Source organism: Erpetoichthys calabaricus, chromosome 6 (genome assembly GCF_900747795.2).
Source record: "Erpetoichthys calabaricus chromosome 6, fErpCal1.3, whole genome shotgun sequence".
NCBI lineage: Eukaryota > Metazoa > Chordata > Cladistia > Polypteriformes > Polypteridae > Erpetoichthys > Erpetoichthys calabaricus.
In genome coordinates, this window is record NC_041399.2 from 11,117,804 (window position 1) to 11,134,196 (window position 16,393).

Consider the following 16,393-nt stretch of genomic DNA (forward strand, 5'->3'; position numbering starts at 1 on the left):
TGTTAGTTGTGGTAATTATAACTCAAAGACACATGATATTCTATATGGTGTTCCACAAGGCTCTATCCTGGGTCCGCTGCTCTTCTCAATCTACATGCTTCCATTAGGTCAGATTATCTCGGGACATAACGTGAGCTACCACAGCTATGCTGATGACACACAGCTGTATTTATCAATAGCACCTGATGACCCCAAATCTCTTGATTCGCTAACACAATGTCTAACCTGTATCTCAGAATGGATGAATAGTAACTTTCTCAAATTAAATAAAGAAAAAACCGAAATCTTAGTGATTGGCAATAATGGATACAATGAGGCTATTAGAAATAAACTGGATGCATTAGGATTAAAAGTCAAATCGGAGGTAAAAAGCTTAGGGGTAACCGTTGATTGTAATCTGAATTTTAAATCGCATATTAATAAAATCACTAGGACAGCATTTTTTCACCTAAGGAACATAGCAAAAGTTAGACCTCTTATATCATCGAAAGATGCAGAGAAATTAGTTCATGCGTTTGTCTTTAGTCGGCTAGATTACTGTAATGCACTCCTCTCAGGACTACCCAAAAAAGACATCAATCGTTTGCAGTTAGTGCAGAATGCAGCTGCTAGAATCCTTACCAGGAAAAGAAAATCCGAACACATTTCTCCAGTTTTGATGTCACTACACTGGTTACCTGTGTCATTCAGAATTGACTTTAAAATTCTGCTTATGGTTTATAAAGCTTTAAATAATCTCGCCCCGTCTTATATATCGGAATGTCTGACACCTTATATTCCAAATCGCAACCTCAGATCCTCAACTGAGTGTCTCCTTAGAATTCCAAGAGCAAAACTTAAAAGAAGTGGTGAGGCGGCCTTCTGCTGTTATGCACCTAAAATCTGGAATAGCCTGCCAGTAGGAATTCGCCAGGCTAATACAGTGGAGCACTTTAAAAAACTACTGAAAACACATTACTTTAACATGGCCTTCTCATAACTTCACTGTAATTTAATCCTGACACTCTGTATATCCAATTCATTATAATAACTATTCATTCAAAATTTGTACTAACCCCTACTCTCTCTTCTGTTTCCTTTTCCGGTGTCCTATTGGTGGTGGCTTGTGCCACCACCATCTACCCAAAGCACCATGATGTTCCAACAATGATGGATGGATTAAAAGCCAGAAGTCTGTATAACCATCAGCATAAAGTGACTCCGTGAGAACCCTAACTACAAAGAGGACTATTTCATTTATGTTAGGTAGAATGCCCAAAGGGGACTGGGCGGTCTCGTGGCCTGGAACCCCTACAGATTTTATTTTTTTTCTCCAGCCTTCTGGAGTTTTTTTTTGTTTTTTCTGTCCACCCTGGCCATCGGACCTTACTCCTTTTTATGTTAACTAAGGTTGTCTTATTTGAATTTCTTATTTGTCTTTTATTCTTCTTTTCTTCATTATGTAAAGCACTTTGAGCTACTTTTTGTATGAAAATGTGCTATATAAATAAATGTTGTTGTTGTTGTTGTATGTCGAGACGTTGTAACCCGAGGACTCCCTGTACTTATTTTAGTCAAATAATTGGAACCAAAAATAAAGCCACCGAATGTAGTTGTACAATTGCTTTGCATTAATTGATTAATAGCTCTGATTAATAATAAAGAATGATTAATCATATTAGAATTCTTGATCATTTTTTCTTATTCAATCTATGTATTTTGTATTGAAAAAACGTGTCATTTATAATTTCTAATACAATTTTTAATGTGTTCTTTTCACATATCTATCTATCTATCTATCTATCTATCTATCTATCTATCTATCTATCTATCATATAGTGCCTTTCATATCTATCTATCTATCTATCTATCTATCTATCTATCTATCTATCTATCTATCTATGTATTTTAAAATATCGAATGACCAATAATATAAAATCCGGTTATACTTTTATATACTTTTGAAGCCCATTATAACTGGACCAATTTTGATACTATATATAACAAAATTGCTAGAATGACGATGGCACACGTAATAACATTGTGACATGGGTTCGGCACGATGACACCGCTGAAAGGTTGCCGACCCCTGATCTAAAAGTTAGTAAAGAAACAGAATTTAAGATTAATCTGTAGCAGTTGTTTAAAAATATACACAGGGTGTGTTTAACATGGGATACAAGAATCCAGAGTTCAAAAGCCCAAGGCGACTCTCTTCAAATTAAGTTAAAAGGCGCAGGTTTTCTAATTACTGGCTGATTACTCAGGCGGAGGTCCTTCTTGCTGGCAGGTGACTCAGCAGTAGTTCCCACAGTTCACATTCTGAGTTTTTCTTTTTTTCACTCCATTCTCGTATTTTATATACTGATTAAAGGACAGTACTGTCAATTCTGCACATTAAAATGGCTCATTTTTTATACCAATTCTCCCGGACACCCATTTTCCGATGCTACCTCCTTCTGGGGGGATACCGAGGCGTTCCCAGGCCAGAGATACTGCGTAATCTCTGGGTTTGCTCCAAGGTGTCCTCCCAGTTGGACATGCCTGAAGCACCTCCCATGGGGTCTTCCTATTTAGATGCCCGGGCCCCGCTCAATGTAGAGGAGCAGCGACTCTACTTTGAGCTCCTCTCGAATGTCCGTGCTCCTCACCCTATCTCTAGGACTGCGACTGGACACCCAGCGAAGGAAACACATTTCTGCCGCTTGTATCCACAATCCAGTTCTTTCGGTCACACTATACCCAGAGCTCATGACCATAGATGAGGGTAGGGACAGAGAACAACCGGTAATTTGAGAGCTGAGCCAAAACGTGACCACGACTGACCAGTACAACGTTCACATAACTGCAGACATATCTCCGAATCCGCCTGTCAATCTCCCGCTCCCTTCGTTCCCTCACTTGTGAACAAGATCCTGAGATATGTCAACAACAACAACAACAACATTTATTTATATAGCACATTTTCATACAAAAAGTAGCTCAAAGTGCTTTACATAATGAAGAAAAGAAAAATAAAAGACAAATAAGAAATTAAAATAAGACAACATTAGTTAACATAGAAAGGAGTAAGGTCCGATGGCCAGAGTGGACAGAAAAAACAAAAAAAAACTCCAGAAGGCTGGAGAAAAAAATAAAATCTGTAGGGGTTCCAGGCCACGAGACCACCCAGTCCCCTCTGGGCATTCTACCTGACATAAATGAAATAGTCCTCTTTGTAGTTCGGGTTTTTCACGGAGTCACTTGATGCTGATGGTCATACAGACTTCTGGCTTTTAATCCATCCATCATTGTTGGAACATCATGGTGCTTTGGGTAGATGGTGGTGGCGCACGCCACCACCAACAGGACACCGGAAAAGGAAACAGAAGAGAGAGTAGGGGTTAGTACAGATTTTGAATGAATAGTTATTATAATGAATTGGATATACAGAGTATCAGGATTAAATTACAGTGAAGTTATCAGAAGGCCATGTTAAAGTAATGTGTTTTCAGTAGTTTTTTAAAGTGCTCCACTGTATTAGCCTGGCGAATTCCTACTGGCAGGCTATTCCAGATTTTAGGTGCATAACAGCAGAAGGCCGCCCGCCTCACCACTTCTTTTAAGTTTTGCTCTTGGAATTCTAAGGAGACACTCAGTTGAGGATCTGAGGTTACGATTTGGAATATAAGATGTCAGACATTCCAATATATAAGATGGGGCGAGATTATTTAAAGCTTTATAAACCATAAGCAGAATTTTAAAGTCAATTCTGAATGACACAGGTAACCAGTGTAGTGACATCAAAACTGGAGAGATGTGCTCGAATTTTCTTTTCCTGGTAAGGATTCTAGCAGCTGCATTCTGCACTAGTTGCAAACGATTGATGTCTTTTTTGGGTGGTCCTGAGAGGAGTGCGTTACAGTAATCTAGTCAACTGAAAACAAACGCATGAACTAATTTCTCTGCATCTTTCGATGATATAAGAGGTCTAACTTTTGCTATGTTTCTTAGGTGAAAAAATGCTGTCCTAGTGATCTGATTAATATGTGATTTAAAATTCAGATTACAATCAACGGTTACCTCTAAGCTTTTTACCTCCGATTTGACTTTTAATCCTAATGCATCCAGTTTATTTCTAATAGCCTCATTGTATCCATTATTGCCAATCACTAAGATTTCGGTTTTTTCTTTATTTAATTTGAGAAAGTTACTATTCATCCATTCTGAGATACAAGTTAGACATTGTGTTAGCGAATCAAGAGATTTGGGGTCATCAGGTGCTATTGATAAATACAGCTGTGTGTCATCAGCATAGCTGTGGTAGCTCACGTTGTGCCCTGAGATAATCTGACCTAATGGAAGCAAGTAGATTGAGAAGAGCAGTGGACCCAGGATAGAGCCTTGTGGAACACCATATAGGATATCATGTGTCTTTGAGTTATAATTACCACAACTAACAAAGAATTTTCTCCCTGCCAGGTAGGATTCAAACCAATTTAAGACGCTGCCAGAGAGGCCCACCCATTGACTAAGGCGATTTCTAAGAATATTATGATCAATGGTGTCAAATGCGGCACTCAGATCTAGGAGGATGAGAACAGATAAATGGCCTCTGTCTGCATTTACCCGCAAGTCATTTACTACTTTAACGAGTGCAGTTTCTGTGCTGTGATTTGTTCTAAAACCTGACTGAAATTTATCAAGAATAGCAGGTTTATTAAGGTGCTCATTTAACTGTATAATGACTGCCTTCTCTAGAATTTTACTTAAGAAAGGCAGGTTAGAGATGGGTCTATAATTTTCAAGAGCAGAGGGGTCGAGATTATTTTTCTTAAGTAGGGGTTTAACTACAGCAGTCTTAAGACAGTCTGGGAAGACCCCCGTATCTAATGACGAATTTACTATGTCAAGAACATTATCAATAAGCACGCCTGATACCTCTTTGAAATAATTTGTTGGTATTGGGTCAAGGGCACAGGTGGAGGGTTTCATTTGAGAAATTATTTTATGTAAATCAGGTAAATCTATCCTAGTGAAAGACTTTAATTTGTTTATTATGGGGTACTGGGGTTTAGGAGGATCCTTAGTGTTGGGGAGATATACTATGTTATTTCTAATATCATTAATTTTTTGATTGAAAAATACAGCGATAGCCTCACAGGTTTTACTGGAAGTACTTAGGAGGCATTCCTTTGAGTTACCTGGGTTTAACAGATGATCAATCGTCAAAAATAAGACTCTGGGATTACTAGCATTGTTATTTATAATCTTAGAGAAATAGCAGCGCCTCTCAAGACGGACTGTGTTATTGTATTCTGTTATTTTAACTTTTAATATCTCATAGTCAATAGTTAGTTTAGTCTTCCTCCATTTACGCTCAGCTCTACGGCATGTTCTCTTTAAATCAGACACTCTTTGGGTCTTCCATGGTATAACAATGCTAGAAGATTTTTTAACTGTCTTTTCAGGTGCAACTAAGTCAACAGCAGCCCTCACTTTAGTATTAAATCTTTCCACCTTACTATTTACATTCTTCTTGCTGTTATAGTTGGCACTATAAACGGACTGATTGGTTAGAATGTTTGTAAGTTTTAAAGCTGCTGATGAGTCAAAGAAGCGTTTTTTAACAATATGCTTCTCATGAGTGTTTTCTATCATTATTTCTATATTAAAAAGTAGAAGAAAATGGTCTGATAGACCCGTATCAATGACCTGCTTTATATCAACTTTTAGTCCTTTAGTAATTACTAAGTCTAACGTATGACCTGCTTTATGTGTAGGCTGATTAACGAGCTGTCTCAAATCAAAAGAGTCTAGGAGGTTCATAAATTCTTTTACTTTCTGGTCACATTGATTATCTATATGAAAATTAAAGTCGCCGACTATTAAGAGTGTGTCATAGTTCGTAATTAAGATTGACATCAAGTCAGAGAATTCCTCAAAGAAAGACACGTTGAATTTTGGAGGTCTATACACGGATAATACTAGAACGTGAGAATCTCCCTGAATAATAATGGCGAGATACTCAAAAGACTTGAATTTACCAAAACTGATATTTTTACATTTTAACCTGCTAGAGTAAATGTTTGCTAATCCTCCACCTCTCTTTCCTTGGCGATCAGCATGAGTAAAACTGTAATCCGGAGGCGCAGATTCGATTAAAACAGCTGCGCCATCTGAGCTAAGCCACGTTTCACTTAGTGCAATAAAATCTATTTTTTTATCACTAATAAGATAGTTGATAAAAAACGTCTTGTTAGTTAAAGCTCTAATATATCAACTCCTCTGCTTGACGCGGCACTCCATCCCCAACCCAGAGAGGGCACGCCACCCTACTCCAGCTAGGAACCTTCACCTCGGACTTGGAGGTGCCGATTCTCATCCTGGTTGCTTCACACTTGGCCGCAAACCAGTGCATGTGTGAGGTCACAGCTTGGTGAAGTCAACAGGACCACATCATCCACAAAAAGCAGAGATGCGATCCTGAGGCCACCAAACTGGACCCCTTCCACTCCTTAGCAGCACCTAGAAATTCTGTCCGTAAATATTTATGAACACAATCGGTAACAAAGGGCACAAGTCTGACCTACCAAGCTTTTGCTCCGGTTCTTTAGGGAGCCATCAACAGCTGACCTGGCACCCCATACCCCACGGGACCCCACACAAGAGCCTATGACTTTTCCAAGGCCACGCAGAGACCATGTCTATGTGTGCCAGTCCTATTCATCTAGATTCTAGAGCATCCAAAATAGTATCAAGTTGAAATCTGATGGTCTCTGAAATCCAAGTGTCCACCGCCCTGCTTGGGCGTTTGCTCCACGTGTCTATGGTTGGAGCGGAACACTTTCGGGGTGAGTGTGCATCTGCTCTTCATATTCCATCACCATCACCATCCTCAGGAGACGGACAAGCCAGAATACAATTACGCCGTAGACATGTGATAATAAAATGTGAACTTAAAATGTGAATTTCCCATTGGGATTAATAAAGTATCTATCTATCTATCTATCTATCTATCTATCTATCTATCTATCTATCTATCTATCTATCTATCTATCTATCTATCTATCTATCTATCTATCTATTATATAGTGCCTTTCTATCTATCTATCTATCTATCTATCTATCTATCTATCTATCTATCTATCTATCTATCTATCTATCTATCTATCTATTATATAGTGCCTTTCTATCTATCTATCTATCTATCTATCTATCTATCTATCTATCTATCTATCTATCTATCTATCTATTATATAGTGCCTTTCACATCTATCTATCTATCTATCTATCTATCTATCTATCTATCTATCTATCTATCTATCTATCTATTATATAGTGCCTTTCACATCTATCTATCTATCTATCTATCTATCTATCTATCTATCTATCTATCTATCTATCTATTATATAGTGCCTTTCTATCTATCTATCTATCTATCTATCTATCTATCTATCTATCTATCTATCTATCTATCTATCTATCTATCTATTATATAGTGCCTTTCACATCTATCTATCTATCTATCTATCTATCTATCTATCTATCTATCTATCTATCTATCTATCTATCTATTATATAGTGCCTTTCACATCTATCTATCTATCTATCTATCTATCTATCTATCTATCTATCTATCTATCTATCTATCTATCTATCTATCTATCTAAAATGTCGATAAACATGAGCATGGACTTAACGGCACATGGGAGTGGCGGCTGACTTCTGAAGTCGCTGTGTTTCCTTTATGCAGGATGGGCAGATAAAGACAATCCATTTTTAAAAAAAGGGTTGACGTGGTGACTGTAGACATTTCACTTATTAAATAACAATATGGAAGCAGGCGTTTTCATTTTTGAAGACAACACCCATATGACTACAAAAAGAATGACAAGCAAGGTCTGTCATGATAGGCTCATTAGGTGTTCCCCTCGTGTCATTTTGCTCAGATTTACAATCGTTAAAAAAGGCGGAAGCTCTCCACGCCGGCCGTGCCCACTGTATCCGATATAAGTGACGACAATCACACCTGACAGAGGAATGCTAGACAACAGAACAGACTTAAGAATTACAGCAGAGAGCCACCTAACTGCTGCGTCACGTCTGCTCTGGGAACTGACATCATCACAATGAAGATACCAAAGCTTGGAGATGACCTGTGACAGCAAGCACGTCATTGCGTCCGCTTCACTGCGAATGTGGGAAGAGTCGTAAAAACCCACCAGGCTTGGCGATCGATTGTACAAGAACCTCAAAAGGCCTAAGCTGGGGCTATTCAAGTACTAATTCGGTTGGGCCCGATTTTCAAACCTTGAATTCGAACTGGGCCGGACATTTTCAGTGGCCGGTAGGCAGACGGTAATGACAAATTTTAAACCAACACAAAGAAATGTATTGAAAAAGAAGTCATTGTTTCCCCTTTAAATCTGGTCACGTCTGACACAGGCACATCAAACAATAAAAAAGCTACAACAGAACAGAATCTGAGGGTAGTAGTAATACTTTTTTTCCCACTTTTGAAATAAATCCCTCGGGGTAAACATAAAGCTCTTCATCAAGAAAATCTCACCGTCTGTATGGAAAAAATTAAGCAAGACTTGCATAGATGGTCAACCCTCCATCTCACTCTAGCTGGAAGAATTAACGTTGTTAAGATGAATATCCTTCCTACGCTTCTCTTTTTATTTCAAAACATTTTAATGTACATTGTAAAGGACAGCCGGGTTCCATGCCCGGCAGGGACGCCTCTGCTGCATCTGTTCCGGGGGAGCCACCACGGGCAGCTCAATACCTCCCCCGGGACGCTTGGTGGCAGCCTCCCTGCTGGACGATGATTCCCCAGCCTGGCGCAAGGCTCCATGGGAGATGGAGTCCTCCACAGCCTGGTTGGGGGCTTGGATGGCCGCCAGGGGGAGCTGCGTGGACTTTCCAGCCCAGCTGGTCGACTCGTCAGCCCCACCCGGAAGGTCAATTAGGACCAGGTAACCAAGCACCTGGAACGCTTCCAGGTGGGGTATAAAAAAGGCCAGCCACCACCACTCGGGAGAGCCAGAGTCGGGAGGAGGAAGACTAAGCCTGAGGAGGAGGAGGAGGAGGAGGAGTGGTGGCGGTGCTGCCAGAAGGATTGTTGCTGTGGTAATTGTGAGTGTATTTGGGACTGTGTTGGGCCTGTGGGACACGGGGAAGACGTGCCCCACGGCTGAAGAAATAATAAAGCGTGTTTTATTTAAGTACGTGCCTCTGCCTGAGTCTGTGCCGGGTCGGGCACTATATAGCGCCTTTTACAACATCAATAGATCATTCTTTAAGCAATTAGATTCAACCCTAACCTCATTCATTTGGAACTTAAAACATAGACGTAACCAAAGAGCGACCCTACAAAGGGCTAAAGCAGAAGGTGGCATGGCTCTACCTAGCTTTCAGTTTTACTACTGGGCAGCAAACATACAAACTATAAAAACCTGGACACAAATAGATGAACATCCACAGGCTTGGTGTGCAATAGAAATAAAATCCCGCAGTACTTCTTTATATTCCCCAATAAATGAAAGTTATCACTGATATCCTAACAAACCAATTGTGCTTCACTCACTCAGAATATGAAACCAATGTAGGAAGCATTTTAAGATGGAGAATCTTTTATCTGTGGCACCTCTGCATGAGAAACACCTTTTTCAACCCTCGCAAACATATGCAGTTTTTAATATGTGGAAAACATTTGGGATTAAATCACTTACAGATCTTTATATAGACAACGTCTTTGCATCCTACGAACAATCCATCCATCCATTTTCCAACCCGCTGAGTCCGAACACAGGGTCACGGGGGTCTGCTGGAGCCAATTCCAGCCAACACAGGGCACAAGGCAGGAACCAATCCCGGGCAGGGTGCCAACCCACCGCAGGACACACACAAACACACCCACACACCAAGCACACACTAGGGCCAATTTAGAATCGCCAATCCACCTAACCTGCATGTCTTTGGACTGTGGGAGGAAACCGGAGCGCCCGGAAAAAACCCACGCAGACACGGGGAGAACATGCAAACTCCACACAGGGAGGACCCGGGAAGCAAACCCAGGTCCCCAGGTCTCCCAACTGCGAAGCAGCAGCGCTACCCACTGCGCCACCGTGCCGCCCCCTACGAACAATTACACTCCAAATTTAACTTTCCAGCAACACATTTCTTTCACTATCTTCAAATTAGAAACTTTGTTAAACAGAACCTGCCTGATTTTCCTCACCTCGTACCCTCCACCATGCTGGAAAAAATATTGACCAGTCATGAGGACTCGGGACAGCATTTCCATAATTTATAAAGCTATTTTTCAGTCCCTCCCTTTCAAAGATCCAGGAGGACAGTTGGTAAAGGATCTCTCACTCAATATCTCAGAGAAGGAGTAGAAAGTTAGCATTGCAGAGAATTCACTCGCGCTCCATATGCGAAAAGCATATAATTATTCAACTCAAAATTATATATCAAGCACATCTGTCTAGTTTAAAATTGTCCAAAATGTTTCCAGGGCAAGATCCAACCTGTGAACGCTGCAATCGAGCTCCAGCCTCACTGGGTGACATGTTTTGGGCCACATGCACCAAATTAACATCACTCTGGACCAAAGTCTTTAAACGCCTATCAAACAGCCTTGGTGTCACAATCCCTCCTAACCCAATAACAGCTGTGTGTGGTGGGCTCATGCACTTTGAGATGTGCATAGGTCAGGTATGACCAAAATGTCAGTCAGTCAGTCAGTCAGTCATTCATTATCCAACCCGCCATATCCTAACTACAGCGTCATGGGGGTCTGCTGGAGCCAATCCCAGCCAGCACAGGGCGCAAGGCAGAAACAAACCCCGGGCAGGGTGCCAGCCCACCGCAGCCCATAATAAGTGATACAGCAAACTCATAATAATAATAATAATAATTTTTATTTATGTAGCACCTTTCATACACTCAAGGACACTTTACAATTCAATAAACATATTAACAATTCATATTACTAACCGAGACTGGTAATCCGAAAGGCACAGACGCAGGTCTTGGTAATAATAATAATAATAATAATTCATTACATTTATATAGCGCTTTTCTCAGTACTCAAAGCGCTATCCACACAGGGTGAAACCGGAAAGCGAACCCACAATCTAAACCGGACGCAGGTACACGGCGATGGACCCAGGAGACATAGTGCGCAGGCGCCTACAGCGCGCATCTCATAAACCGCGAGCGAAGTCTGATCCACCGCAAACGAAGGAGTTACGGCTCAGAAACGAAAGAGCTCAACTAACGTAAATAGGACATGAAGCAACAACGCGCCCATAGCTAACGACTAATGATACAGCCACACAGAAAAGAGGATTCTGCACTGCACTCCAGAGTCAAACGGAAGACACTACGGGGTCTGCAAAGGTCCACAAAGATAGTACGAAAGGCGCCTACAACACGCTTCTGAACTAAACGTCCACACTACACAGCATGGTCCGGGTGATAAGAATAAACAAACTCTTCGTATTAAACGTACGGCATCCTCACACGTCCAAACCATATAGCATATGTGAATCACATTACAGTGATGCATTATTAACAGTACAACCACAGAAAACGCTCCGTATTAACAGTAAGTGCAATTATCCATATTACTAACGGTAGACAATGGATAACTAATGGAGTCACGGTCACGGCTCCAAAACGATCCAGCTCAACTAACAGAGCTACAAAAGCGAGCCCGCATGGATAAAAACAACAGACGTAGGCGCCTACAACGCGCGTCTGAAACCGCGGAAGCAAAACCGTCTCGGCTCCAAAACCAAACAGCTCGACTAACGGAGCTACAAAAACGAGCCCGCATGGACAAATACAATGAACATAGATGCCTACAACGCGCGTCTGACACTGCGGAAGCAAAGCAGGCACGGGTTCAAAAAGAAAGAGCTCGACTAATGGGGCTACAAAAACGAGCCCGCCTGGATAAAGTCAATGAATGCAGGTGCCTACAGCGCGCGTCTGAAATGCCGCAAGCAAAGCAGGCACGGCTCCAAAAAGAAAGAGCTCGACTAATGGGGCTACAAAAACGAGCCCGCCTGGATACAACAAATGAACGCAGGCGCCTACAACGCGCTTCTCAAACAACGCAACCAAAGGAGTCACGGCTCCAAGATGAAACATCTCAACTAACGGACATACAGAAGCGAGCCCGGCTGAATACAATTAATGAACGTAGGCGCCTACAACGCGCCTCTCAAACAGCGGAGTCAATAGATAAACGGCAAAGAAAGGAACGACAGACGGCCGCTAAACAATAACGCCAATTAGCTGACAACGCATTCTGTAATGAGTCCACTATTAGTGAACATTCATTAGGATTAATGAATATACGTCCTTTGTTCGTCATCTACACCTTTACACTCCAATATATCTCACACATTCATCAATGTATTTCGGGTTACCCAACACCGGGGGTAGGCGAGCGAAGCCCCCTTGTTACAGTAGAAATTACATACAAGAGAATGAATGATACTCATTGAAGAGATGTGCTTTTAACAGGAGTTTGAAATGAATAATAGACTGAGAGGAGGAGCATTCCAAATTTTAGGGGCCATCACACTGAAAGCTCTGCCACCCATAGTTACTAAGCTGTATTTAGTGTGGACACTAGGGGTCACTGTTGCCCCTTAAACCCAACAGACAGACGCGCAGGACACAGGGTAAAAGCACTAAGAAGTTATTTTCAAATTATTTTCTTCCTTTCCAGTGCCTCCAAAGCACCACAGCCACAATAAACACACAACTCAGCAATAAACATAATAGTCTTCTCTCCTCCACACCTCCCTGCAAGCATTGTCCACCTCCTCCCGACTCAGGCTCGGCTTGCTGGGTTCCCATCAGTCCTTTCAATAGTCTTTGACCCGGAAGTGCTTCTGTCCTTCCTGGCACTTCTGGGCCCACCTAATAAAGAATTGGGATTTTCTTCATTCCGGGCTATAAGGAAAGAATACGTCCCCAGGTCCTTTGACAGCTCCCCCTGGCGGCACCCGCGGCACCCAGCAGGGCTGTGTGTGCAAACTCCATGTCCCATAGTGCCCTGTGGGAAACCGGGGTACAACTGCGGTTCAGAGGAGCTGCCATCTAGTGTCTTGGCAGATGCAGTGTCCTAGAAAAGCTGTCTTCCACGTCCTTCCATCTTAGGGGCGTCCCGGCCGTCTCTTACATTACGTACAGTGAGTAAGTTAGCGTCCGATGATCTTAATGCACAGGCGAGAGTGTAAGGAAGGGCTAAACCATGAAGGGCTTTAAAGGAGATGAGAATAATATTATATTTGATTTTTGAAGAAATTGGTAACTCAATACAAGTCATAGAGGACAGGAGTGATGTGAGCAGATTTTTTAGGGTGTGTAAGTAGACGAGCAGCAGAATTCTGAACATACTGTAATCTGTTGATATATTTAGTCGGGAGGCCATAAAACAATACATTGCAATAGTCCAGACGGGTAGTGATGATGAAAGCGTGAATCCGTGTTTCAGTATCCTGCACACTGAGGAAAGAATGAAGAGGAGCAAAGATGAAACAAATCTGTCTGTACAACTGAGTGAATGTGTGGTTGGAAAGTAAGAAGATGACACCCAAATTACGGACTGATGCTGAGGGTTCAACCAGGATCCCATCGACGTCACGAAGGGTAGAGAGGACAGATTTGGTACCAACTAATAAGAGTTCTGTTTTATCAGGATTAGGGCACAGAGGTTCGTTCTCAACCACCACATGTGTGTTGATATTGTGACGCGTCTCGCTACTGCATGGGCTTTTGGGGGGCGGTGGAGTCTTGGGGGTGGGGGACCGAGGGCACCTCTCTAGAGAGAGCTAAGTGGCAGGATCAGGGGGAGACAGAAGGGAACGGTAGAAGAACAGGAAGAGATCCCCCCAGAGAAGCGGCTCCTTCGACAGGTCGTCACAGTGTCGTAGATCAGGGGTCACCAAATCCGGTCCTGGAGGACCACCATGGCAGCAGGTTTTCATTCTAACCCTTTATTTTTTTTAATGAGTCCCCTATTTGTGCTGCTAATTAACTTCTTGTGAATTCATTTTAATTGAATTGCTTTTTTAAGATTTGTTCCCCTGAATTGTTTCATTTCTTTCCTTACATGGCACCCAAACAGAAATGAAACGTCAAGTGAGGGAGCCAACAGAAGACCAACGAAGTCAGGGCCGCAAACTCCAACCGATTTCACTCCAACCAGCTGCTTAATCCGGCGCTGAGTCTTGTTGTTAACTAAACCCGTTCTTTAATTCCTTGGCTTGTTGCTGCTCTCGTTGTGTAACAGCAGACATTTCTGAAATTGCTGATTTTCTCTTTTCTAAGAGCAATGGGGACCTGAGCAGATCAACATTCTTGAGACCTTCACCTTTCTTTATTTTCAGTTGTTGTATGATGGACACCAGTTGTTTGGGCTCATTTTGTATCTCATTATTGTTTGGCTGCTAATTAAGGAATAAATGAAACAATTAAGGGGTCTGGGGCGGCACGGTGGCGCAGTGGGTAGCGCTGCTGCCTCGCAGTTGGGAGACCTGGGGACCCGGGTTCACTTCCCGGGTCCTCCCTGCGTGGAGTTTGCATGTTCTCCCCATGTCTGCGTGGGTTTCCTCCGGGTGCTCCGGTTTCCTCCCACAGTCCAAAGACATGCAGGTTAGGTGGATTGGTGATTCTAAATTGGCCCTAGTGTGTGCTTGGTGTGTTTGTGTGTGTCCTGCAGTGGGTTGGCACCCTGCCCAGGATTGGTTTCTGCCTTGTGCCCTGTGTTGGCTGGGATTGGCTCCAGCAGACCCCCGTGACCCTGTGTTCGGATTCAGCGGGTTGGAAAATGGATGGATGGATTAAGGGGTCTGAGTCTTCAAGAGCAGGGCAATTAAAATGAATTCAAAAGAAGTTAATTAGCAGCAAAAACAGCTCACTAATTAAGAAAAAGGGTGAGAATGAAAACCTGCAGCCACTGCGGCCCTCCAGGACTGGAGTTGGCGACCCCTGTCATAGACCAGTACCAGCATGTGGAATACACACAACGACACACTGCATTGTGGGGTGGCAGACCATATTTCATTCATGGCGTGTCCTACTGTAGGAATTTCTTAAAGCTCGTGTGTTTTTCTCGGTTGTTCTCAGTGTTTCTGGTGGGACCTCAAGCTGGGCCACTCGTAGGTTTGCTTCTGGGCCACATGTGGCCTGCGGGCCGCCATTTGAGTGGGCCGGGCCTAAGCTGATTAGATAATGGATTTATTGTCCTCACAGGTGGCACAGTGGTAGTGCAGCTGCTTTGCAGTAAGGGGATTGTGGGTTCGCTTCCCGGGTCCTCCCTGTGTGGAGAGCACTTTGAGTAGTGAATAAAGCACTTTATAAATGTAAAGGATTATTATTATTGTAAATCAGAAATTTGATAAAGGAGAGGAGACCATTCAGTCCATCAAGCCTGTTTGTTCAGCTAATAGCTAAGCTGTCCTAATGTCTCGTCTAGGTCTCTGCTTCAACTCCACAGCTCTTTGTATAAAGAAGGGCTTCCTGACATCAGTCTTAGGGCTCGTGTATACTTCACGCTCTGAACGTGTACGCGCCCGCATCATGGCTGCCATGCGTTCCCAGAGTTCATTTGACCTCAGAAATTAACTTGACGCGTGCGCGGGTTTCAGTACCAGCAAAAAGTCGGAGGGCGCAGTGTGATAAAAGTTGGAGTCTCTGTTTACTATCTACATATGACAGAAACTCGCTTTGCGGATCCTACGAGATCGATGTACGCACTTCGATGTTTGCTGAATGGTTCGATGTGGTGAAGCAAAATGCCGACATACAGATGCATTTGTGGTGCTTTTATATTCAAGCGTCGCATATTCCCCATCGTAATGACACGATACGTTTTAAAGGTCTCACATAACATCTTCTGTGCCGTCTTTTTTTTCTGTGGCTTCCTCCTGACCAGACAGCAGCAGCAAACAGCAACAGGTCACCACACAGAACACATTACATGTATGATATTCCAACTCTCTGCACATTTAGAATCCTTAGATGTAAACTTGATATCACTTCCATGATGAAATGCATTAAAGAATGTATGTTACATTTTACAGATAAGTCGTTAATTTAGTTTAAATAATGAATACTGTTACTAATGACACGGTGGCTCCGGTTTCCTTCCAGAGATATGCAGATTTGGTGACACTAAAATGACGCCAGTGTGTATGTGAGTGCTGGTATTCAATTTGTGATGAGCTGATGCCCCGTCCAGGGATTGTTTCTACCTCATGCCCAATACTAGCTGAAATGGCCACATCCCTGGATTGATGGATGCCATCAATATTGTGCTAAGGTGTCATCAGAGTTTAATGGCTGTTCCAGGCAACTCACAACACAGCGAAGCCGAACCTGTTCTCACCGTGATGATAT